Source organism: Haemaphysalis longicornis, unplaced genomic scaffold (assembly GCF_048455015.1).
Source record: "Haemaphysalis longicornis isolate Haplotype H1 unplaced genomic scaffold, Haemaphysalis longicornis Haplotype H1 scaffold_11, whole genome shotgun sequence".
NCBI classification, from domain to species: Eukaryota; Metazoa; Arthropoda; class Arachnida; order Ixodida; family Ixodidae; genus Haemaphysalis; species Haemaphysalis longicornis.
The window spans coordinates 66,853,409-66,877,530 of NW_027526214.1; the positions used below are offsets into that span (position 1 = coordinate 66,853,409).

The window sequence follows — 24,122 nt, forward strand, 5'->3', positions numbered from 1 at the left end:
TGTGCAATGCTCCGGCCACATGAGAGAGACTGATGGACTCGCGATTGCGCGGTTTTAAGTAGACCACGTTCCTAGGTTATCTAGACGACGTCATCGTCTTCTAACCCATATTTAAGACACACCTGGAGCGCCTGTCAGATATCCTTGAAATATTTCGACACGCTGCTCTCCAACTCAATTTTATGAAGTGTCGCTTTGGTCGCTGTGCATTACGTCTGCAAAAATATGTTTTCCGTCACCTATAAGTCGGGTCGCAAGCATAATGACGCTGACAGCCTCTTACGTCACGCCGTTCAGCCCCCTGACTCCACCCCACCTACTGATGTCGCTTGCGCGTTTGCACTATCTGACTTTCACCACATCGGTGACGAGCAGCGCCGTGACCCGTCGCTCTGTTCTCTCATTCAACGCCTGACCTCTTCATCACCCGATTCTTCCACGCGCAACTTCACCCTACGAAATGGCGTCTTGTTGTAAGACAACTTCGACGCTGACGGTTCGGACCTCCTCCTCGTTGTGCCCAGCCACCTTCGTTGGACCGTCTTGTACAAACTACACGACGTAGCCAGCGGAGGCCACCTAGGGATAACCAGACCTTATGATCGAGTGCGGCGTACGTTCTTCTGGCCTGGCCTTTACCGATCTGTACACCGCTTCGTTGTCTCATGTGACAGCTGCCAGCGTCGGAAAAAGCCTTCCACACTTCCTTCTGGAGAACTTCAACCCATCGACATTCCCCATGAGACGTTCTTCCAGGTGAGTCTAGATTTACTTGGTCTTTCCCCACTGTCGTGCGCGGAAAACCGGTGGGTCGCCGTTGCGACAGATTACACGATGCGGTACGCCATCACACGCGCTCTTACAACAAGCTGGGTGACTGACGTCGCTGACTTTCTTGTCTACGACGTCCTTCTGCACCACTGCGCTCCGCGCCTGCTTCTAACTGACCGCGGAAAAAACTTTAGTCCAAAGTTATCGACAACATCCTCCGCGCTTGCTCGGCCAGACACAAGCTTGCCACGGCCTATCACCCGCAAACTAATGGCCTGAGCCAACGCTTGAACTGGACGCTGACCGACATGCTGTTTATATACGTGTCTTCTGACCACCGAGACTGGGACCTTGCATTACCATCCGTAACTTTTACGTACAACACTTCCAGCCATGGCACATTCGGTATCTCGCCATTTTATCTATTGGTTGGCTCTGAACCGGCTTTGCCTTTGGCCTGTATCCTTCTTGCCTGCTCGTCTGAATACGCTTGCGATGCTTTTACTTGTGCCCATCAAGCTCGTCAACTGGCTCGCGACCACCTTGTTGCTACGCAAGTCTCACAAAAGAGGAGGTACGACGAATATTACCGCACGGTCTACTTTACTCTGGGCTCCCTCGCCCTGCTCTGGTCCCCCACACGTCATGTTGGCCTGTCCGAAAAGCTGCTCCAACCATATTCTCGTCCATACAAAGTGTTGTGTCGCGTCAAAGATGTGACGTATGAGGTTGCTCCTACCATCTCTGCTGGTCCTTGTCCTCTACTGCCCCACCTACCAGTACTGTTTATGTCACCCACCTCAAGCCATATCAGCCCCTGCCGACCGACTGTCCTCAGACAGCACCGAGACCATGCGCCTTCCGCGTGCGGTTACGTGACGGGGCAATCCCTGATCGCTCCAAACAGGCGGCGGCCGCTGCGCCACTGATGGAAGATGACGAGAACAACAACGCTTGGCCACCTGCTTCACCATTGTAATGTGTAAGACCACCCGGGCCCCCAGGAAGATACCGGGTCTCGGCTCGACCACCTATGCAGATGATGCCACCATCTGGGCCATACCACAGCAGCATAATACCAAGGAAGCCACGATGACTGCTGTTCAAACAGACCCCGAGACACTCTCAGAATGCGTAAAATCGAAGGGCATGCAAGTGTCTCCAACCTAGACGCAGTGTATGGTAATTAAGGAACTCTGAACTGGAGCGCGCCTATGTCCCCCTTACCCTCAATAGAAACGCCATATCGAGGCCTACAGATGGGTGGACTGGAATACTCGGCATTCCGTTCTGCAAGAATGGCACACCCAACGAATGGCTATCGAAGCTGCGGAAGTCGTGTAAGTCGATACTGCACATTGTACAGACCATCGGAGTACCGCAAACGATGGTTCAGACGGTCCTTGCAGCTAGGCATGCTGCGAGCCATGTTCATTAACCTATCCATGGCAAAAATCTTCAAGCTAGAAGTCTGGCAACGAGAATCCCTTGGGGTGGTTACCGGCCTCCCACGCTATGCAAAAGTTTAGGATCTACATAGGCATGCCTGACTGCCCTCCTTGGCGGCCACGCTCGCTGCCAGCAGAGGCAGCAATGCCTCGAGGCGAAATCTAACGAATGCTGGCAGGCGTATTCTACGCCTTGTTGATGAATGGGTCAGCCCCAAACTCTCCCCCACCACCGATACTGTATATGACACAAGCAAGGATGAGAGGACACGCTCGTAACTTGACCAAAATCCCTGCCACGGAGACGCAACAACGAGCGTCACTCGAAGGATCGGCAGGTTTGTGCACCCAGCTCCAATGACCCCGAGCTTCAGGCAGCTACTGTTTACACAGATGCCACCTGGAATGACGAAACAAGGGAGGCCACCCTTGCAGTGGTAACATCCTTTGGCTCATACAGACGGCAACAGGCCTACAAATATCACGAGCACGCCACGCTGTAGGCCTACAGGCCTACGAGCACGCCACTAGAGCTATATGCCTTGTGGATGACGACACTCGTGGTAAGCAAAGAGGCGATGCACTCACTGTGGACGGCACGACAAAAAATCACCATAATGTGCGACAACGTACACGTCATCAAACGACTTCAAGAACCTAGCATCAATGGTTCAGTGTGCCACCATCATTAAATAGGAGTACAGAGCCCTACTATGAAACCACAACGTCCAGATGTGCATCGACTGGTTGTCGGGAAACGCGGGTAGCTTCGGGAACGAAGTTTCTCACGCCATGGTGAGCGCGCAAAATTTTATAATCCACTGGCTGCCCCAACACCCGGTGCCACCACTGATTGATGTCGACCTGTCTAGCCTCAATGAACAAGAGAAAAAACGAAGGAGAAACTTGAGAGACAGGCTCCCCAAAATTAGCATCCTCTTCTAAAGGAATTGAATAGAGGGGCTCAGGCTCTACCTAACAAGGCATGAAGAGGGGCCACACTTACAGAGGAAGAGCTGCACAAGTGGAGCACACATTAGAGTGCAGCACGTAGTACTACAGAAAGTCGCAACGGCTCCAGTGCTCTCATCGACCCACCGTACCATTCCCGTAAAGCAAGGACTCTAAAGTCACTCAAGACATTCGACATCTGCTGTGGGACAGTGCAGGCCTGAGTTGGGCAGCCGCGCCCAAGTGCCATCATAATAACAGTGGACGACGTCCACGAATCGAAGTCATGCCAATAGAGATTTCTCTGCCTGTGGAGTTCCCCAAAGGGTCGAGCGTTGCCTGAAGATTTAGGACCTTGAGGAGCCCTGCACCCAGTTGCACACTTCCCCTTTCCTTAGGCCACTGGCCACCCCTTTTCGTGATAAACATTTATACACACATACATTCACCGGCAACGTGTAGTGGACCGGCCAATACATTGTGACCATGACATAACCACATGAAAATAAGTTTAAAAGTTTCCTTTCCAGGTGAAAAACTTAGAGCAATGTACTCAACGCTTACACATTTAAATATTTACATTGCATCACAATAGTTTACTAGTTACTAATTTACTTTTACGTAATGTGTGATGTTGTGAATGCATTCCTGTTCACAGTTTATGCCTTTCCACATCGATTACTCGCACTGACTGTGTAATTGCTAATGCTAAACGCGTGTTCCTTTCAAAAGCCCCTCCATCAGTAAAACACAAGTACAAAACTTATTCTTCCTAAGCTCGAGAAAGCGGCATCAGGAGGGCGCCCACGTCACGACAAGGAATCACTAGAAATCATCCAAAATAAAAATCTACGATTTAATCAATCTTTAATCGCACTGCTAACATTACTTTGATGAAATGTAGTCCTCCATGGCCTTCATTAGGTTGTCGCCGAAAAATTTTTTGTCTCTGTATGTTCCCTAACATTTTCAAAACATCCAAATATTTAGGACTTCGCCATTAGCTTATTTCGCCTCACAACTTTAACTCTCCCAGTTTTAGTGATGCGAATAAAGTTTCAATACATCGTCAAAATCAAATGCATTTTTTTTTTCATTGATAAACATTTTTCCTGATACCTCGGTCGAATGAAACCACCTTCTTGTATGAACCCCTGCCATTATCTACAATGAGTCATTTCTGAATAGAATAGCTAGCATGGTATAATTATGGCGTATTTTTTGTCCCCTGTTTTGATGTAAGCACAACCTATTTTAGTAAAATCAAAAGCAAAGTGTTTACCTTTCTACATGCGTTACTGTCCATCAGCTGTGTTTGTACGTTTAAGAGACATTTTGTAACATCCTTTTTGTTTATTCCTTTTATGACTACTTTACTGTCGGTAACCACTAAAATCTCTAATGCCTGATGGCCCTGAGGGTACTGTAAATAAAGAAACAATGAAGACCCCTACCTCATACAACTTATCGAAGACGCTGTCGATAACTTGCAAGGGGCACAATTTTTCTCGTGTGTGTACCCTCGGTCAGGATACTGGAGGAATATTATGGATGCAGCGCATTAAAAACAGCCGGTCCACACATCAAATGATGTATTCTATTCCACGTTTTACCAATCGGAATATGAAGTGAACCTGCAAACTCCGGGGCCTCATTGGCAATGTTGTTTGTAGTTTAGAGGGGAACACTTGTCTCGGCTACCAAGATGCCAGCATCATTTTCCGTCTACCTGTTCCTAACACATTCTCTGTCAAGACAAAAATGTTACGATTATCGCCAATACTGGTTCAAATTGATCTCCAGAAAAATCACTTTCCGGGATAACAATCAACGTTTTGGGTATTACTTGAGCAGTGATTAAAGCTGCACCTACCCGAACAACTATGGGTCAGTAGTCAATTTTTTTCCGTGTCTTCGTCACAAAGACGTACGATGTTTCCTGAGCTGGGAATATTACTTCCATCGAAAGATTCAAAATTGTTCCCAAACTTTGTCTGCGCACAAAATAAATACCTATCTGCGATACTATTACCTTTTCCAGAAGCTGCGCAGCAGCTAGATTCTTCTTCAGAATGTTTTCACACATGCACCCATTCTCGGCTACTTTAGGAAAGCTGAAACCACTTTTCTATCCACCAACGCCAGTAGACAAGGAGATGGCGTGGCTCTCTAAGAACGCAAAGCATTTTCAGCAGAGAAAGTTGTTGCTCATGAAAGACGACCTTTAAAATCTGCCGAGGAAACCTACATTATAAAGAAAAACGCATGCCATTACTCTTGTTTATTCCTTCCGAACATTTAAACACTTCTTGTATGCACGTCATTTCTCGATTGTGACTGACTGCCAAAATATATATGTTGGTATTTGTAACTGAAAAATATTTCCAGTCGCGTCAGTAGTTGGATCATCCGTGTGCGGGGGTATAGGTTTATTTGTCCTTTACGTCAAAACATTAGGAGGCAGAAGATCTTTATAAGTTACCGCGACCAACGCAATAAAATTATGAATACTGTAGTGTTACCTGACAAATGTATTCGGTTTCACATATGGATTGTGTTGCTTGGACTTTTTCTCTATCATCACACGTTTTCTGTTATAGCCTTTTGTGGTATTCCGGCGGAAGCCGCAGAACAAATGTCCAAGCAACCACCGTGGAAGACAAACACAAAAAACCTTAATTTCTATTCAGAAAGATGCGTAATCATATGCATATGCATATATACACACACACATATATATATATATATATATATATATATATATAGATTTAGAATAGGAACTGAGGGGCAGGAAAACGTCGGAAAGCAAACGGGAGGATATGGTAGGTAATTGAAACAGATAAAGCATTTGGAAGGAAAGTGAAGAAAATATTCCCGCCAGGTGGGATCCGAACCCACGACCTCCAGAATACCGGTCTGGTGCGATAACCACTACGCTATCGACGAGACTACTTTTCCGCACCACTTTCTGGGGTATTTATGTAAACGTAATTTTTTCCTTTGCTTGGGGGTTGTAGTCAGCGCCACTCTGACTTCTCTGTGTGAAGGGGACCTTCTTTTTAACCCATGGGCCCTGACTAGAGTGTCTACGACATGTCGAGAGTGGTCGACCAACGTTGAACCGTCTTAAGCTTCCTATGCCACCAAGACTGCCAGAACAGAGGCCCTCGCTATGCATGTAGCGAATCAGAATAGGAAATGAGGGGCTCGTTGAAAATAAGAGAGAAAATAAGGTTGGCAGTCAAGAAAAACTCGGAAGGCAAAGGGGAGAATATGGTACGTCATTGAAACACATAAAGAATTTGGAAAGAACGAAAGTGGAGAACAAATGCCCGCCAGGTGGGATCCGAGCCCACGACCTCCAGAATACCAGTCTGGTGCGCTAACCACTACCCTATCGCCGGGGCTACTTTTCCCCACAACTTTCGGGGGTATTTATGTCAATGTAATTTTTTCCTGTGCTTGGGGTGGTAGCCAGGGCCACTCGGACTTCTCGGGCTGAAGGGGACCTTCTTTTATTCCCCCTGAACGTGACTCGAGTGTCTACGACATATCGAGAGTGGTCGACCAGCGTCGAACCCTCTTAAGGTCCCTATGGCACCAAGACTGCCAAAACAGAGGCCGTCGCTAAGCATGCAGCGAATCATAATAGGAAATGAGGGGCTCGTTGAAAATAAGATAGAAAATAAGGGTTGGCAGTAAAGAGAACCTCGGAAAGCAAAGGGGAGGATATGGTAGGTCATTGAAACAGATAAAGAATTTGGACAGAATTGGGAAAGATAAAGAACTTCGAAAGAAGCTCCCCTTCACCCCGAGAAGTCTAAGTGGCTCTGTCTATACCCCCAAGCAGAAGAAAAAATTCATTGACAGAAATACCCAGAAAGTGGCAGGAAAAAGTAGTCCCGCCAGTAGCGTAGGGGTATCGCACCAGACCGGTATTCTGAAGGTCGTGGGTTCGGATCCCACCTTGCGGTCATTTCTCCTCCATTTTCTTTCTTTGCAAATTCTTTATTTGTTTCAATTACCTACCATATCATCCACTGTTCTTTCTGAGGTTTTTTTGACTGACAACCCATATTTTGGAGGTCGTGGTTTCGGATCCCACCCAGCCGGCATTTTTTCACCACTTACTTTTCGATTAAAAAAATTCTTCATCTCTTTTTATGACCCACCAAAACCTCCCCTTTGCTTTCCGAGGTTTCCTTAACTGCGAATCCTATTTTCTGTCTTATTTCACGGAGCCCCTTATTTCCCATTTTCTGATTCGCTATATGCTTAGCGAAGGCCTCTATTCTGGCAGTATTGATGCCAAAGTGAGCTTAAGAGGGTTCAACGCTGGGCGAACACTCTCGACATGTCGTAGACACTCGAGTCACGGCCCGGGGGTTAGAAAGAAGGTCCGCTTCACCCCGAGTAGACCGAGTGGCGGTCGCTACCACCCTTCAGTGCAGGAAACAAAAATACCTTAACATAACTACCCGAGAAAGTGCTGGGGAAACAGCCCCGCCGGTAGCGAAAGTGGTTATCGCATCAGACTGGTATTGTGAAGGTCGTGGGTTCAGATCGAACCCGGCGGGCATTTTTTCACTCCTTTCTTTTCGACTCAAAAAATTCTTCATCTCTTTCTATGACCCACTACAACCTGCCCTTTGCTTTTCGAGGTTTTCTTGACTGCCTACCCTTATTTTCTCTCTTATTTCACGGAGCCCATCATTTCCCATTATATATATATATATATATATATATATATATATATATATATATATATATATATATACACGGGAACAGAGGTCGGCTGTTTTGAGCGCTAAAGGAGGCATAGGAATGTTGGTAGGTCTTTTTTTCTTACTACGGGTAGAGAAGTTAACATCTTTTAAATATACGTAAGAAAGAAAGAAAGAAAAACAGGCGCCCTGAGTGGAGCCGAACCCACGCCTTTCGATTACATTTCGAATGTCTTACCAATTCGGCTATCTGAGCGACTGTGCTCTCCTTTACTTTCTGGGGTATTTATATTTACTAGAAGTGTATCTGACTCTGACTACACGGGGAGAAGGGGACCTTCTTTTTAACCCCCGGGGCGTGACTCAAACGTCTACGGCCTGTCATGAGCGGGTAACTGGCGGGAAGCCCTCTTATGCTACCTAGGCATCAAGGCTTCCTGGACCGAGACCCTCGCTAGGCTTTCGCAGATTAATATAGTAAGTAAAAATGAGGGGCTCGTTGAGGAAATACCGAAACATAGGTCGGCAGTCTACAACGCCAAAGGAGGCATATGGGTGTGGTTAGGCTTTTTTTTTACTATGGTTGATGAAGTTAGATTCTTTTTTAAATATAAAGAAAGAAAGAAAGAAAGAAAAACACGCGCCCAGAGTGGGGACCGAACCCACGCCTTTCGATTAGATCTGGAATGCCTTACCAATTCGGCTATCTGGGCGACTGTGTTCTCCTTCACTTTCTGGGCTATTTATATTTACTAGAAGTGTATCTGACGCTTGAGGGTGGTAGCCAGCGCCACTCTGACTACACGAGAAGAAGGGGACCTTCTTTTCAACCCCCGGAGGTGGGACTTGAACGTCCACCACCTGTCATTAGCGGGTAACTGGCCCGCTCATCACTTGCTGTAGTCTTCGAGTTAACCGAATTGGTATGACTTTCGAGATGTAATCGAAAGGCGTCGGTTTGGTCCCCACTCTGGGCGCATGTTTTTGTTTCTTTCTTATCTTTCTTGCATATATTTGAAAGAAGTTTACTTCACTAACCGTAGTAAGAAAAAAACCTAACACAGCTATGCCTCCTTTGGCGCTGTAAACTGCAGACCTACCTTCCTGTATTTCCTCAATTAGCTTCTCATTTCCAAATTTAAATACATATATACAGAAAGAGGTGTTGGCAGAAGGGGTTTTCGAGGTTTTCTTGACTGCCAACCCTTACTTCTGTGTTATTTCTACGAATCCTTTATTTCCCATTATGATGCGCTATATGAATATAAATATAAATATAAATATATATGTATATATATATATATATATATATATGTATATATATATATATATATATATATATATATATATATATATATATATATATATATATATATATATATATATATATATTTATATATATATATATATATATATATATATACAGAAACATAGGTCGGCAGTCTACAATCTACAATGCCAAAGGAGGCATAGGGGTGTGGTTAGGCTTTATTTTTTACAATGGTTAATGAAGTTGACATTCTTTTTTAAATATAAGAAAGAAAGAAAAAAAAACGCGCCCAGAGTGGGGACCGAACCCACGCCTTTTGATTAGTTCTCGAATGCCTTACCAATTCGGCTATCTGGGCAACTGTGTTCTCCTTCACTTTCTGGCATATTTGTGTTTACTAGAAGTGTATCTGACGCTTGAGGGTGGTAGCCAGCGAAACTCTGACTACACGGGGAGAAGGGGAGCTTCTTTTTAACCCCCGCGGCGTGACTCAAACGTCTACGGCCTGTCATGGGCGGGTAACTGGCGGGAAGCCCTCTTATGCTACCTAGGCATCAAGGCTTCCAGGACCGAGACCCTCGCTAGGCTTTCGCAGATTAATATAGTAAGTAAAAACGAGGAGCTCGCTGAGGAAATACAGAAACATAGGTCGGCAGTCTACAACGCCAAAGGAGGCATACGGGTGTGGTTAGGCTTTATTTTTTACTATGGTAAATGAAGTTAAGATTCTTTTTAAATATAAGAAAGAAAGAAAGAAAAAAAAATACACGCGCCCAGAGTGGGGACCGAACCCATGCCTTTCGATTAGATTTCGAATGCCTTACCAATTCGGCTATCTGGGCGTCTGTGTTCTCCTTCACTTTCTGGGCTATTTAAATTTACTAGAAGTGTATCTGACGCTGGAGGGTGGTAGCCAGCGAAACTCTGACTACACGGGAGAAGGGGACCTTCTTTTTAACCCCCGCGGCGTGACTCGAACGTCTACGGCCTGTCATGAGCGGGTAACTGGCGGGAAGCCCTCTTATGCTACCTAGGCATCAAGGCTTCCAGGACCGAGACCCTCGCTAGGCTTTCGCAGATTCATATAGTAAGTAAAAATGAGGGGCTCGTTGAGGAAATACAGAAACATAGGTCGGCAGTCTACAACGCCAATGGAGGCATAATGGTGTGGCTAGGCTTTATTTTTTACTATGGTTAATGAAGTTAGATTCTTTTTTAAATATAAGAAAGAAAGAAAGAAAAACACGCGCCTAGAGTGGGGACCGAACCCACGCCTTTCGATTAGATCTCGAATGCCTTACCAATTCGGCTATCTGGGCAACTGTGTTCTCCTACACTTTCTGGGCTATTTATATTTACTAGAAGTGTATCTGACGCTTGAAGGTGGTAGCCAGCGCCACTCTGACTACACGGGTAGAAGGGTACCTTCTTTTTTACCTCCGGGGCGTGACTCAAACGTCTACGGCCTGTCATGAGCGGGTAACTGGCGGGAAGCCCTCTTATGCTGCCTAGGCATCAAGGCTGCCAGAACCGAGACCCTCGCTAGGCTTTCGCAGATTCATATAGTAAGTAAAAATGAGGAGCTCGCTGAGGAAATACAGAAACATAGGTCGGCAGTCTACAACGCCAAAGGAGGCATACGGGTGTGGTTAGGCTTTATTTTTTACTATGGTAAATGAAGTTAAGATTCTTTTTAAATATAAGAAAGAAAGAAAGAAAGAAAAAAAAAACACGCGCCCAGAGTGGGGACCGAACCCATGCTTTTCGATTAGATTTCGAATGCCTTACCAATTCGGCTATCTGGGCGACTGTGTTCTCCTACACTTTCTGGGCTATTTATATTTACTAGAAGTGTATCTGACGCTTGAGGGTGGTAGCCAGCGCCACTGTGACTACACGGGTAGAAGGGTACCTTCTTTTTTACCTCCGGGGCGTGACTCAAACGTCTACGGCCTGTCATGGGCGGGTAACTGGCGGGAAGCCCTCTTATGCTGCCTAGGCATCAAGGCTGCCAGAACCGAGACCCTCGCTAGGCTTTCGCAGATTTATATAGTAAGTAAAAATGAGGGGCTCGCTGAGGAAATACAGAAACATAGGTCGGCAGTCTACAACGCCAAAGGAGGCTTACGGGTGTGGTTAGGCTTTATTTTTTACTATGGTAAATGAAGTTAAGATTCTTTTTAAATATAAGAAAGAAAGAAAGAAAGAAAAACACGCCCCGAGTGGGGACCGAACCCACGCCTTTCGATTAGATCTTGAATGCCTTACCAATTCGGCTATCTGGGCAACTGTGTTCTCCTTCACTTTCTGGGCTATTTATATTTACTAGAAGTGTATCTGACGCTTGAGGGTGGTAGCCAGCGCCACTCTGACTACACGAGAATAAGGGGACCTTCTTTTCAACCCCTGGAGGTGGGACTTGAACGTCCACCACCTGTCATTAGCGGGTCTCTGGCGGGAAGCCCTCTTATGCTGCCTAGGCATCAAGGCTGCCAGAACCGAGACCCTCGCTAGCCTTTCGCAGATTTATATAGTAAGTAAAAATGAGGGGCTCGCTGAGGAAATACAGAAACATAGGTCGGCAGTCTACAACGCCAAAGGAGGCTTACGGGTGTGGTTAGGCTTTATTTTTTACTATGGTAAATGAAGTTAAGATTCTTTTTAAATATAAGAAAGAAAGAAAGAAAGAAAAACACATGCCCAGAGTGGGGACCGAACCCACGCCTTTCGATTAGATCTTGAATGCCTTACCAATTCGGCTATCTGGGCAACTGTGTTCTCCTTCACTTTCTGGGCTATTTATATTTACTAGAAGTGTATCTGACGCTTGAGGGTGGTAGCCAGCGCCACTCTGACTACACGAGAAGAAGGGGACCTTCTTTTCAACCCCTGGAGGTGGGACTTGAACGTCCACCACCTGTCATTAGCGGGTAACTGGCCCGCTCATCACTTGTTGTAGTCTTCGAGTTAACCGAATTGGTATGTCTTTCGAGATGTAATCGAAAGGCGTCGGTTCAGTCCCCACTCTGGGCGCATGTTTTTGTTTCTTTCTTTTCTTTCTTGCATATATTTGAAAGAAGTTTACTTCACTAACCGTAGTAGGAAAAAAAACCTAAAACAGCTATGCCTCCTTTGGCGCTGTAAACTGCAGACCTACCTTCCTGTATTTCCTCAATGAGCTTCTCATTTCCTAATATAAATACATATATACAGAAAGAGGTGTTGGCAGAAGGGGTTTTCGAGGTTTTCTTGACTGCCAACCCTTACTTCTGTGTTATTTCTACGAATCCTTTATTTCCCATTATGATGCGCTATATGAATATAAATATAAATATAAATATATATATATATATATATATATATATATATATATATATATATATATATATATATATATATATATATATATATATATATATATATATATATTTATATATATATATATATATACAGAAACATAGGTCGGCAGTCTACAACGCCAAAGGAGGCATAGGGGTGTGGTTAGGCTTTATTTTTTACAATAGTTAATGAAGTTGACATTCTTTTTTAAATATAAGAAAGAAAGAAAGAAAAACACGCGCCCAGAGTGGGGACCGAACCCACGCCTTTCGATTAGTTCTCGAATGCCTTACCAATTCGGCTATCTGGGCAACTGTGTTCTCCTTCACTTTCTGGGCTATTTATATTTACTAGAAGTGTATCTGACGCTTGACGGTGGTAGCCAGCGCCACTCTGACTACACGGGGAGAAGGGGAACTTCTTTTTAACCCCCGGGGCGTGACTCAAACGTCTACGGCCTGTCATGAGCGGGTAACTGGCGGGAAGCCCTCCTATGCTACCTAGGCATCAAGGCTTCCAGGACCGAGACCCTCGCTAGGCTTTCGCAGATTAATATAGTAAGTAATAATGAGGGGCTCCTTAAGGAAATACAGAAACATAGGTCGACAGTCTACAACGCCAAAGGAGGCATAGGGGTGTGGTTAGGCTGTATTTTTTACTATGGTTAATGAAGTTAGATTCTTTTTTAAATATAAGAAAGAAAGAAAGAAAGAAAGAAAGAAAGAAAAACACGCGCCCAGAGTGGGGACCGAACCCACGCCTTTCGATTAGATCTCGAATGCTTTACCAATTCGGCTATCTGGGCAAATGTGTTCTCCTACACTTTCTGGGCTATTTATATTTACTAGAAGTGTATCTGACGCTTGAGGGTGGTAGCCAGCGCCACTCTGACTACACGGGGAGAAGGGGACCTTCTTTTTAACCCCCGGGGCGTGACTCAAACGTCTACGGCCTGTCATGAGCGGGTAACTGGCGGGAAGCCCTCTTATGCTACCTAGGCATCAAGGCTTCCAGCACCGAGACCCTCGCTAGGCTTTCGCAGATTAATATAGTAAGTAAAATTGAGGGGCTCCTTGAGGAAATACAGAAACATAGGTCGACAGTCTACAACACCAAAGGAGGCATAGGGGTGTGGTCAGGCTGTATTTTTTACTATAGTTAATGAAGTTAGATTCTTTTTTAAATATAAGAAAGAAAGAAAGAAAGAAAGAAAGAAAGAAAGAAAGAAAAACACGCGCCCAGAGTGGGGACCGAACCCACGCCTTTCGATTAGATCTCGAATGCCTTACCAATTCGGCTATCTGGGCGACTGTGTTCTCGTTCAGTTTCTGGGCTTTTTATATTTACTAGAAGTGTATCTGACGCTTGAGGGTGGTAGCCAGCGCCACTCTGACTACACGGGGAGAAGGGGTCCTTCTTTTTACCCCTGGGGCGTGACTCAAACGTCTACGGCCTGTCATGAGCGGGTAACTGGCGGGAAGCCCTCTTATGCTACCTAGGCATCAAGGCTACCAGAACCGAGACCCTCGCTAGGCTTTCGCAGATTAATATAGTAAGTAAAAATGAGGGGCTCGCTGAGGAAATACAGAAACATAGGTCGGCGGTTTACAACGCCAAAGCAGGCATACGGGTGTGGTTAGGTTTTATTTTTTACTATGGTTAATGAAGTTAAGATTCTTTTTAAATATAAGAAAGAAAGAAAAACACGCGCCCAGAGTTGGGACCGAACCCACGCCTTTCGATTAGATCTCGAATGCCTTACCAATTCGGCTATCTGGGCGACTGTGTTCTCCTTCACGTTCTGGGCTATTTATATTTACTAGAAGTGTATCTGACGCTTGAAGGTGGTAGCCAGCGCCACTCTGAGAACACGGGGAGAAGGGGACCTGCTTTCTAACCCCAGGGGCGTGACTCAAACGACTACGGCCTGTCATGAGCGGGTAAATGGCGGGAAGCCCTCTTATGCTACCTAGGCATAAAGGCTGCCAGAACCGAGACCCTCGCTAGGCTTTCGCAGATTAATTTAGTAAGTAAAAATGAGGGGCTCGTTGATAAAATACAGAAACATAGGTCGGCAGTCTACAACGCCAAAGGAGGCATAGGGGTGTGGTTAGGCGTTATTTTTACTATGGTTAATGAAGTTAGATTCTTTTTTAAATATAATAAAGAAAGAAAGAAAGAAAGAAAGAAAGAAAGAAAGAAAGAAAGAAAGAAAGAAAGAAAGAAAGAAAGAAAGAAAAACACGCGCCCAGAGTGGGGACCGAACCCACGCCTTTCCATTAGATCTCGAATGCCTTACCAATTCGGCTATCTGGGCGACTGTGTTCTCCTACACTTTCTGGGCTTTTTTATATTTACTAGAAGTGTATCTGACTCTTGAGGGTGGTAGCCAGCGCCACTCTGACTACACGGGGAGAAGGGGACCTTCTTTTTAACCCATGGGGCGTGACTCAAACGTCTACGGCCTGTCATGAGCGGGTAACTGGCGGAAGCCCTCTTATGCTACCTAGGCATCAAGGCTCCCAGAACCGAGACCCTCGCTAGGCTTTGGCCGATTAATATAGTAAGTAAAAACGAGGGGTTCGCTGAGGAAATACAGAAACATAGGTCGGCACTCTACAACGCCAAAGGAGGCATACGGGTTTGGTTAGGCTTTATTTTTTACTATGGTTAATGAAGTTAAGATTTATTTTTAAATATAAGAAAGAAAGAAAGAAAAACACGCGCCCAGAGTGGGGACCGAACCCACGCCTTTCGATTAGATCTCGAATGCCTTAACAATTCGGCTATCTGGGCGACTGTATTCTCCTTCACTTTCTGGGCTATTTATATTTACTAGAAGTGTATCTGACGCTTCAGGGTGGTAGCCAGCACCACTCTGACTACACGGGGAGAAGGGGACCTTCTTTTTACCCCCGGGGCGTGACTCAAACGTCTACGGCCTGTCATGAGCTGGTAACTGGCGGCAAGCCCTCTCATGCTACCTAGGCATCAAGGCTGCCAGAACCGAGGACCTCGCAAGGCTTTCGCAGATTAATATAGTAAGTAAAAATGAGGGGCTCGTTGAGGAAATACAGAAACATAGGTCGGCAGTCTACCACACCAAAAGAGGCATAGGGGTGTGGTTAGGCTTTATTTTTTACTATGGTTAATGAACTTAAGATTCTTTTTTAAATATAAGGGAGAAAGAAAAACACGCGCCCAGAGTTGGGACCGAACCCACGCCTTTCGATTAGATCTCCAATGCCTTACCAATTCGGCTATCTGGGCGACTGTGTTCTCCTACACTTTCTGGGCTTTTTATATTTACTAGAAGTGTATCTGACGCTTGAGGGTCGTAGCCAGCACCACTCTCACTACACGGGGAGAAGGGGACCTTCTTTTTAACCCACGGGGCGTGACTCAAACGTCTACGGCCTGTCATGAGCGGGTAACTGGCGGGAAGCCCTCTTATGCTACCTAGGCATCAAGGCTGCCAGAACCGAGACCCTCGCTAGGCTTTCGCAGATTAATATAGTAAGTAAAAACGAGGGGTTCGCTGAGGAAATAGAGAAACATAGGTCGGCAGTCTACAACGCCAAAGGAGGCATACGGGTGTGGTTAGGCTTAATTTTTTACTATGGTAAATAAAGTTAAGATTCTTTTTAAATATAAGAAAGAAAGAAAGAAAAACACGCGCCCAGAGTGGGGACCGAACCCACGCCTTTCGATTAGATCTCGAATGCCTTACCAATTCGGCTATCTGGGCGACTGTGTTCTCCTTCACTTTCTGGGCTATTTATATTTACTAGTAGTGTATCGGACGATTGAGGGTGGTAGCCAGCGCCACTCTGACTACACGGGGAGAAGGGGACCTTCTTTCTAACCCCAGGGGCGTGACTCAAACGTCTACGGCCTGTCATGAGCGGGTAAATGGCGGGAAGCCCTCTTATGCTACCTAGGCATAAAGGCTGCCAGAACCGAGACCCTCGCTAGGCTTTCCCAGATAACTTTAGTAAGTAAAAATGAGGGGCTCGTTGAGGAAATACAGAAACATAGGTCGGCAGAGTACGACGCCAAAGGAGGCACAGGGGTGTGATTAGGCTTTATTTTTTTCTAGGGTAATGAAGTTAAGATTCTTTTAAAATATAAGAAAGAAAGAAAAACACGCGCCCAGAGTGGGGACCAAACCCACGCCTTTCGATTAGATCTCGAATGCTTTACCAACTCGGCTATCTGGGCGACTGTGTTCTCCTTCACTTTATGGGCTATTTATATTTACTAGAAGTGTATCTGATGCTTGAGGGTGGTAGCCAGCGCCACTCTGACTACACAGGGAGATGGGGACCTTCTTTTTAACCCCCGGGGCGTGACTCAAACGTCTACGGCCTGTCATGAGTGGGTAACTGGCGAGAAGCCCTCTTATGCTACCTAGGCATCAAGGCTTCCAGGACCGAGACCCTCGCTAGGCTTTCGCAGATTAATATAGTAAGTAAAAATGAGGGGCTCGTTGAGGAAATACCGAAACATAGGTCGGCAGTCTACAACGCCAAAGGAGGCATAGGGGTGTGGTTAGGCTTTATTTTTTACTATGGTTAATGAAGTTAGATTCTTTTTTAAATATAAGAAAGAAAGAAAAGAAGAAAGAAAAACACGCGCCCAAAGTGGGGACCGAACCCATGCCTTTCGATTAGATCTCGAATGCTTTACCAATTCGGCTATCTGGGCGACTGTGTTCTCCTACACTTTCTGGGCTGTTTATATTTACTAGAAGTGTATCTGACGCTTGAGGGTGGCAGCCAGCGCCACTCTGACTACACGTGGAGAAGGGGACCTTCTTTTTACCCCCGGGGCGTGACTCAAACGTCTACGGCCTGTCATGAGCGGGTAACAGGCGGCAAGCCCTCTTATGCTACCTAGGCATCAAGGCTGCCAGAACCGAGCATCGCTAGGCTTTCGCAGAATAATTTAGTAAGTAAAAATGAGGGGTACGTTGAGAAAATACAGAAACATGGGTCGGCAGTCTACGACGCCAAAGGAGGCATAGGGGTGTGGTTAGGCTTTTATTTTTTACTCTGGGTAATGAAGTTAAGATTCCTTTTAAATATAAGAAAGAAAGAAAAAAACACGCGCCCAGAGTGGGGACCGAACCAACGCCTTTCGATTAGATCTCGAATGCCTTACAAATTCGGCTATCTGGGCGACTGTGTTCTCCTTCACTTTTTGGGCTATTTATATTTACTAGAAGTGTATCGGACGCTTGAGGGTGGTAGCCAGCGCCACTCTGACTACACGGGGAGAAGGGGACCTTCTTTCTAACCCCAGGGGCGTGACTCAAACGTCTACGGCCTGTCATGAGCGGGTAAATGGCGGGAAGCCCTATTATGCTACCTAGGCATAAAGGCTGCCAGAACCGAGACCCTCGCTAGGCTTTCGCAGATTAATTTAGTAAGTAAAAATGAGGGGCTCGTTGAGGAAATACAGAAACATAGGTCGGCAGTCTACGACGAAAAAGGAGGCAGAGGGGTGTGGTTAGGCTTTATTTTTTACTAGGGTAATGAAGTTAAGATTCTTTTAAAATATAAGAAAGAAAGAAAGAAAAACACGCGCCCAGAGTGGGGACCGAATCCACGCCTTTCGATTAGATCTCGAATGCTTTACCAATTCGGCTATCTGGGCGACTGTGTTCTCCTTCACTTTCTGGGATATTTATATTTACTAGAAGTGTATCTGACGCTTGAGGGTGGTAGCCAGCGCCACTCTTACTACACGGGGAGAAGGGGACCTTCTTTTTAACCCCCGGGGCGTGACTCAAACGTCTACGGCCTGTCATGACGGGTAACTGGCGGGAAGCCCTCTTATGCTACCTAGGCATCAAGGCTGCCAGAACCGAGACCCTCGCTAGGCTTTCGCAGATTAATATAGTAAGTAAAAATGAGGGGCTCGCTGAGGAAATACAGAAACATAGGTCGGCAGTCTACAACGCCAAAGCAGGCATACGGGTGTGGTTAGGCTTTATTTTTTACTATGGTTAATGAAGTTAAGATTCTTTTTAAATATAAGAAAGAAAGAAAAACACGCGCCCAGAGTTGGGACCGAACCCACGCCTTTCGATTAGATCTCGAATGGCTTACCAATTCCGCTATCTGGGCGACTATGTTCTCCTTCACGTTCTGGGCTATTTATATTTACTAGAAGTGTATCTGACGCTTGAAGGTGGTAGCCAGCGCCACTCTGACAACACGGGGAGAAGGGGACCTTCTTTCTAACCCCAGGGGCGTGACTCAAACGACTACGGCCTGTCATGAGCGGGTAAATGGCGGGAAGCCCTCTTATGCTACCTAGGCATAAAGGCTGCCAGAACCGAGACCCTCGCTAGGCTTTCGCAGATTAATTTAGTAAGTAAAAATGAGGGGCTCGTTGATAAAATACAGAAACATAGGTCGGTAGTCTACGACGCCAAAGGAGGCATAGGGGTGTGGTTAGGCTTTATTTTTTACTATGGTTAATGAAGTTAGATTCTTTTTTAAATATAAGAAAGAAAGAATAAAAGAAAGAAAGAAAAACATGCGCCCAGAGTGGGGACCGAACCCACGCCTTTCGATAAGATCTCGAATGCCTTACCAATTCGGCTATCTGGGCGACTGTGTTCTCCTACACTTTCTGGGCTATTTATATTTACTAGAAGTGTATCTGACGCTTGAGGGTGGTAGCCAGCGCCACTCTGACTACAAGGGGAGAAGGGGACATTCTTTTTAACCCCTGGGGCGTGAAACAAAGGTCTACGGCCTGTCATGAGCGGGTAACTGGCAGGAAGCCCTCTTATGCTGCCTAGGCATCAAGGCTGCCAGAACCGAGACCCTCGCTAGGCTTTTGCAGATTAATATAGTAAGTAAAAATTAGGGGCTCGCTGAGGAAATACAGAAACATAGGTCGGCAGTCTACAACGCCAAAGAAGGCATACGGGTGTGGTTAGGCTTTATTTATTACTATGGTAAATGAAGTTAAGATTCTTTTTAAATATAAGAAAGAAAGAAAGAGATAAAAACACGCGCCCAGAGTGGGGACCGAACAAACGCCTTTCGATTAGATCTCGAATGCCTTACCAATTCGGCTATCTGGGCGACTGTGTTCTCCTACACTTTCTGGGCTATTTATATTTACTAGAAGTGTATCTGACGCTTGAGGGTGGTAGCCAGCGCCACTCTGACGACACGAGAAGAAGGGGGCCTTCTTTTTACCCCCCGGGACGTGACTCAAATGTCTACGGCCTGTCATGAGCGGGTAACGGGCGGGAAGCCCTCTTATGCTACCTAGGCATCAAGGCTGCCTGAACCAAGACCCTCGCTAGGCTTTCGCAGATTAATATAGTAAGTAAAAATGAGGGGCTCGTTGAGGAAATTCAGAAACATAGGTCGGCAGTCTACAACGCCAAAGGAGGCATAGGGGTGTGGTTAGGCTTTATTTTTTACTATGGTTAATGAAGTTAGATTCTTTTTTAAATATAAGAAAGAAAGAAAGAAAGAAAGAAAGAAAGAAAGAAAGAAAGAAAGAAAGAAAGAAAGAAAGAAAAACACGCGCCCAGAGTGGGGACCGAACCCACGCCTTTCGATTAGATCTCGAATGCCTTACCAATTCGGCTATCTGGGCGACTGTGTTCTCCTTCACTTTCTGGGCTTTTTATATTTACTAGAAGTGTATCTGACGCTTGAGGGTGGTAGCCAGCGCCACTCTGACTACACGGGGAGAAGGGGACCTTCTTTTTACCCCTGGGGCGTGACTCAAACGTCTACGGCCTGTCATGAGCGGGTAACTGGCGGGAAGCCCTCTTATGCTACTTAGGCATCAAGGCTACCAGAACCGAGACCCTCGCTAGGCTTTCGCAGATTAATATAGTAAGTAAAAATGAGGGGCTCGCTGAGGAAATACAGAAACATAGGTCGGCGGTCTACAACGCCAAAGCAGGCATACGGGTGTGGTTAGGTTTTATTTTTTACTATGGTTAATGAAGTTAAGATTCTTTTTAAATATAAGAAAGAAAGAAAAACACGCGCCCAGAGTTGGGACCGAACCCACGCCTTTCGATTAGATCTCGAATGCCTTACCAATTCGGCTATCTGGGCGACTGTGTTCTCCTTCACGTTCTGGGCTATTTATATTTACTAGAAGTGTATCTGACGCTTGAAGGTGGTAGCCAGCGCCACTCTGACAACACGGGGAGAAGGGGACCTTCTTTCTAACCCCAGGGGCGTGACTCAAACGACTACGGCCTGTCATGAGCGGGTAAATGGCGGGAAGCCCTCTTATGCTACCTAGGCATAAAGGCTGCCAGAACCGAGACCCTCGCTAGGCTTTCGCAGATTAATTTAGTAAGTAAAAATGAGGGGCTCGTTGATAAAATACAGAAACATAGGTCGGCAGTCTACAACGCCAAAGGAGGCATAGGGGTGTGGTTAGGCGTTATTTTTACTATGGTTAATGAAGTTAGATTCTTTTTTAAATATAATAAAGAAAGAAAGAAAGAAAGAAAGAAAGAAAGAAAGAAAAACACGCGCCCAGAGTGGGGACCGAACCCACGCCTTTCCATTAGATCTCGAATGCCTTACCAATTCGGCTATCTGGGCGACTGTGTTCTCCTACACTTTCTGGGCTTTTTTATATTTACTAGAAGTGTATCTGACTCTTGAGGGTGGTAGCCAGCGCCACTCTGACTACACGGGGAGAAGGGGACCTTCTTTTTAACCCATGGGGCGTGACTCAAACGTCTACGGCCTGTCATGAGCGGGTAAATGGCGGGAAGCCCTATTATGCTACCTAGGCATAAAGGCTGCCAGAACCGAGACCCTCGCTAGGCTTTCGCAGATTAATTTAGTAAGTAAAAATGAGGGGCTCGTTGAGGAAATACAGAAACATAGGTCGGCAGTCTACGACGCCAAAGGAGGCAGAGGGGTGTGGTTAGGCTTTATTTTTTACTAGGGTAATGAAGTTAAGATTCTTTTAAAATATAAGAAAGAAAGAAAGAAAAACACGCGCCCAGAGTGGGGACCGAACCCCCGCCTTTCGATTAGATCTCGAATGCTTTACCAATTCGGCTATCTGGGCGACTGTGTTCTCCTTCACTTTCTGGGATATTTATATTTACTAGAAGTGTATCTGACGCTTGAGGGTGGTAGCCAGCGCCACTCTGACTACACGGGGAGAAGGGGACCTTCTTTTTACCCCCGGGGCATGACTCAAACGTCTACGGCCTGTCATGAGCGGGTAACTGGCGGCAAGCCCTCTTATGCTACCTAGGCATCAAGGCTGCCAGAACCGAGACCCTCGCTAGGCTTTCGAAGATTAATTTAGTAAGTAAAAATGAGGGGCTCGTTGAGAAAATACAGAAACATAGGTCGGTAGTCTACGACGCCAAAGGAGGCATAGGGGTGTGGTTAGGCTTTATTTTTTACTATGGTTAATGAAGTTAGATTCTTTTTTAAATATAAGAAAGAAAGAATAAAAGAAAGAAAGAAAAACATGCGCCCAGAGTAGGGACCGAACCCACGCCTTTCGATAAGATCTCGAATGCCTTACCAATTCGGCTATCTGGGCGACTGTGTTCTCCTACACTTTCTGGGCTATTTATATTTACTAGAAGTGTATCTGACGCTTGAGGGTGGTAGCCAGCGCCACTCTGACTACAAGGGGAGAAGGGGACGTTCTTTTTAACCCCTGGGGCGTGAAAGAAAGGTCTACGGCCTGTCATGAGCGGGTAACTGGCAGGAAGCCCTCTTATGCTGCCTAGGCATCAAGGCTGCCAGAACCGAGACCCTCGCTAGGCTTTTGCAGATTAATATAGTAAGTAAAAATTAGGGGCTCGCTGAGTAAATACAGAAACATAGGTCGGCAGTCTACAACGCCAAAGGAGGCATACGGGTGTGGTTAGGCTTTATTTATTACTATGGTAAATGAAGTTAAGATTCTTTTTAAATATAAGAAAGAAAGAAAGAGATAAAAACACGCGCCCAGAGTGGGGACCGAACAAACGCCTTTCGATTAGATCTCGAATACCTTACCAATTCGGCTATCTGGGCGACTGTGTTCTCCTACACTTTCTGGGCTATTTATATTTACTAGAAGTGTATCTGACGCTTGAGGGTGGTAGCCAGCGCCACTCTGACGACACGAGAAGAAGGGGGCCTTCTTTTTACCCCCCGGGGCGTGACTCAAATGTCTACGGCCTGTCATGAGCGGGTAACGGGCGGGAAGCCCTCTTATGCTACCTAGGCATCAAGGCTGCCTGAACCAAGACCCTCGCTAGGCTTTCGCAGATTAATATAGTAAGTAAAAATGAGGGGCTCGTTGAGGAAATTCAGAAACATAGGTCGGCAGTCTACAACGCCAAAGGAGGCATAGGGGTGTGGTTAGGCTTTATTTTTTACTATGGTTAATGAAGTTAGATTCTTTTTTAAATATAAGAAAGAAAGAAAGAAAGAAAGAAAGAAAGAAAGAAAGAAAGAAAAACACGCGCCCAGAGTGGGGACCGAACCCACGCCTTTCGATTAGATCTCGAATGCCTTACCAATTCGGCTATCTGGGCGACTGTGTTCTCCTTCACGTTCTGGGCTATTTATATTTACTAGAAGTGTATCTGACGCTTGAAGGTGGTAGCCAGCGCCACTCTGACAACACGGGGAGAAGGGGACCTTCTTTCTAACCCCAGGGGCGTGACTCAAACGACTACGGCCTGTCATGGGCGGGTAAATGGCGGGAAGCCCTCTTATGCTACCTAGGCATAAAGGCTGCCAGAACCGAGACCCTCGCTAGGCTTTCGCAGATTAATTTAGCAAGTAAAAATGAGGGGCTCGTTGATAAAATACAGAAACATAGGTCGGCAGTCTACAACGCCAAAGGAGGCATAGGGGTGTGGTTAGGCGTTATTTTTACTATGGTTAATGAAGTTAGATTCTTTTTTAAATATAATACAGAAAGAAAGAAAGAAAGAAAGAAAGAAAGAAAGAAAAACACGCGCCCAGAGTGGGGACCGAACCCACGCCTTTCGATTAGATCTCGAATCCTTTACCAATTCGGCTATCTGGGCGACTGTGTTCTCCTTCACTTTCTGGGTTATTTATATTTACTAGAAGTGTATCTGACGCTTGAGGGTGGTAGCCAGCACCACTCTGACTACACGGGGAGAAGGGGACCTTCTTTTTAACCCCCGGGGCGTGACTCAAACGTCTACGGCCTGTCATGAGTGGGTAACTGGCGGGAAGCCCTCTTATGCTACCTAGGCATCAAGGCTTCCAGGACCGAGACCCTCGCTAGGCTTTCGCTGAATAATATAGTAAGTAAAAATGAGGGGCTCGTTGAGGAAATACCGAAACATAGGTCGGGTAGTCTACAACGCCAAAGGAGGCATAGGGGTGTGGTTAGGCTTTATTTTTTACTGTGGTTAATGAAGTTAGATTCTTTTTTAAATATAAGAAAGAAAGAAAAGAAGAAAGAAAAACACGTGCCCAGAGTGGGGACTGAACCCACGCCTTTCGATTAGATCTCGAATGCTTTACCAATTCGACTATCTGGGCGACAGTGTTCTCCTACACTTTCTGGGATATTTATATTTACTAGAAGTGTATCGGACGCTTGAGGGTGGTAGCC

At 45.8% G+C, this 24,122-nt stretch overlaps 2 non-coding genes across 2 annotated transcripts; both read right to left on the reverse strand.

Moving 5' to 3' along the window:
• Nucleotides 1-9,450: 9,450 nt before the first annotated feature.
• On the reverse strand, nt 9,451-9,522 carry Trnas-acu (transfer RNA serine (anticodon ACU)). The gene has a single exon. It is a non-coding gene; the product is annotated as a tRNA-Ser (tRNA).
• A 3,220-nt stretch (nt 9,523-12,742) lies between these two features.
• Nucleotides 12,743-12,814, reverse strand: Trnas-acu (transfer RNA serine (anticodon ACU)). Its single transcript has one exon. It is a non-coding gene; the product is annotated as a tRNA-Ser (tRNA).
• Between the last annotated feature and the right edge of the window lie 11,308 nt (nt 12,815-24,122).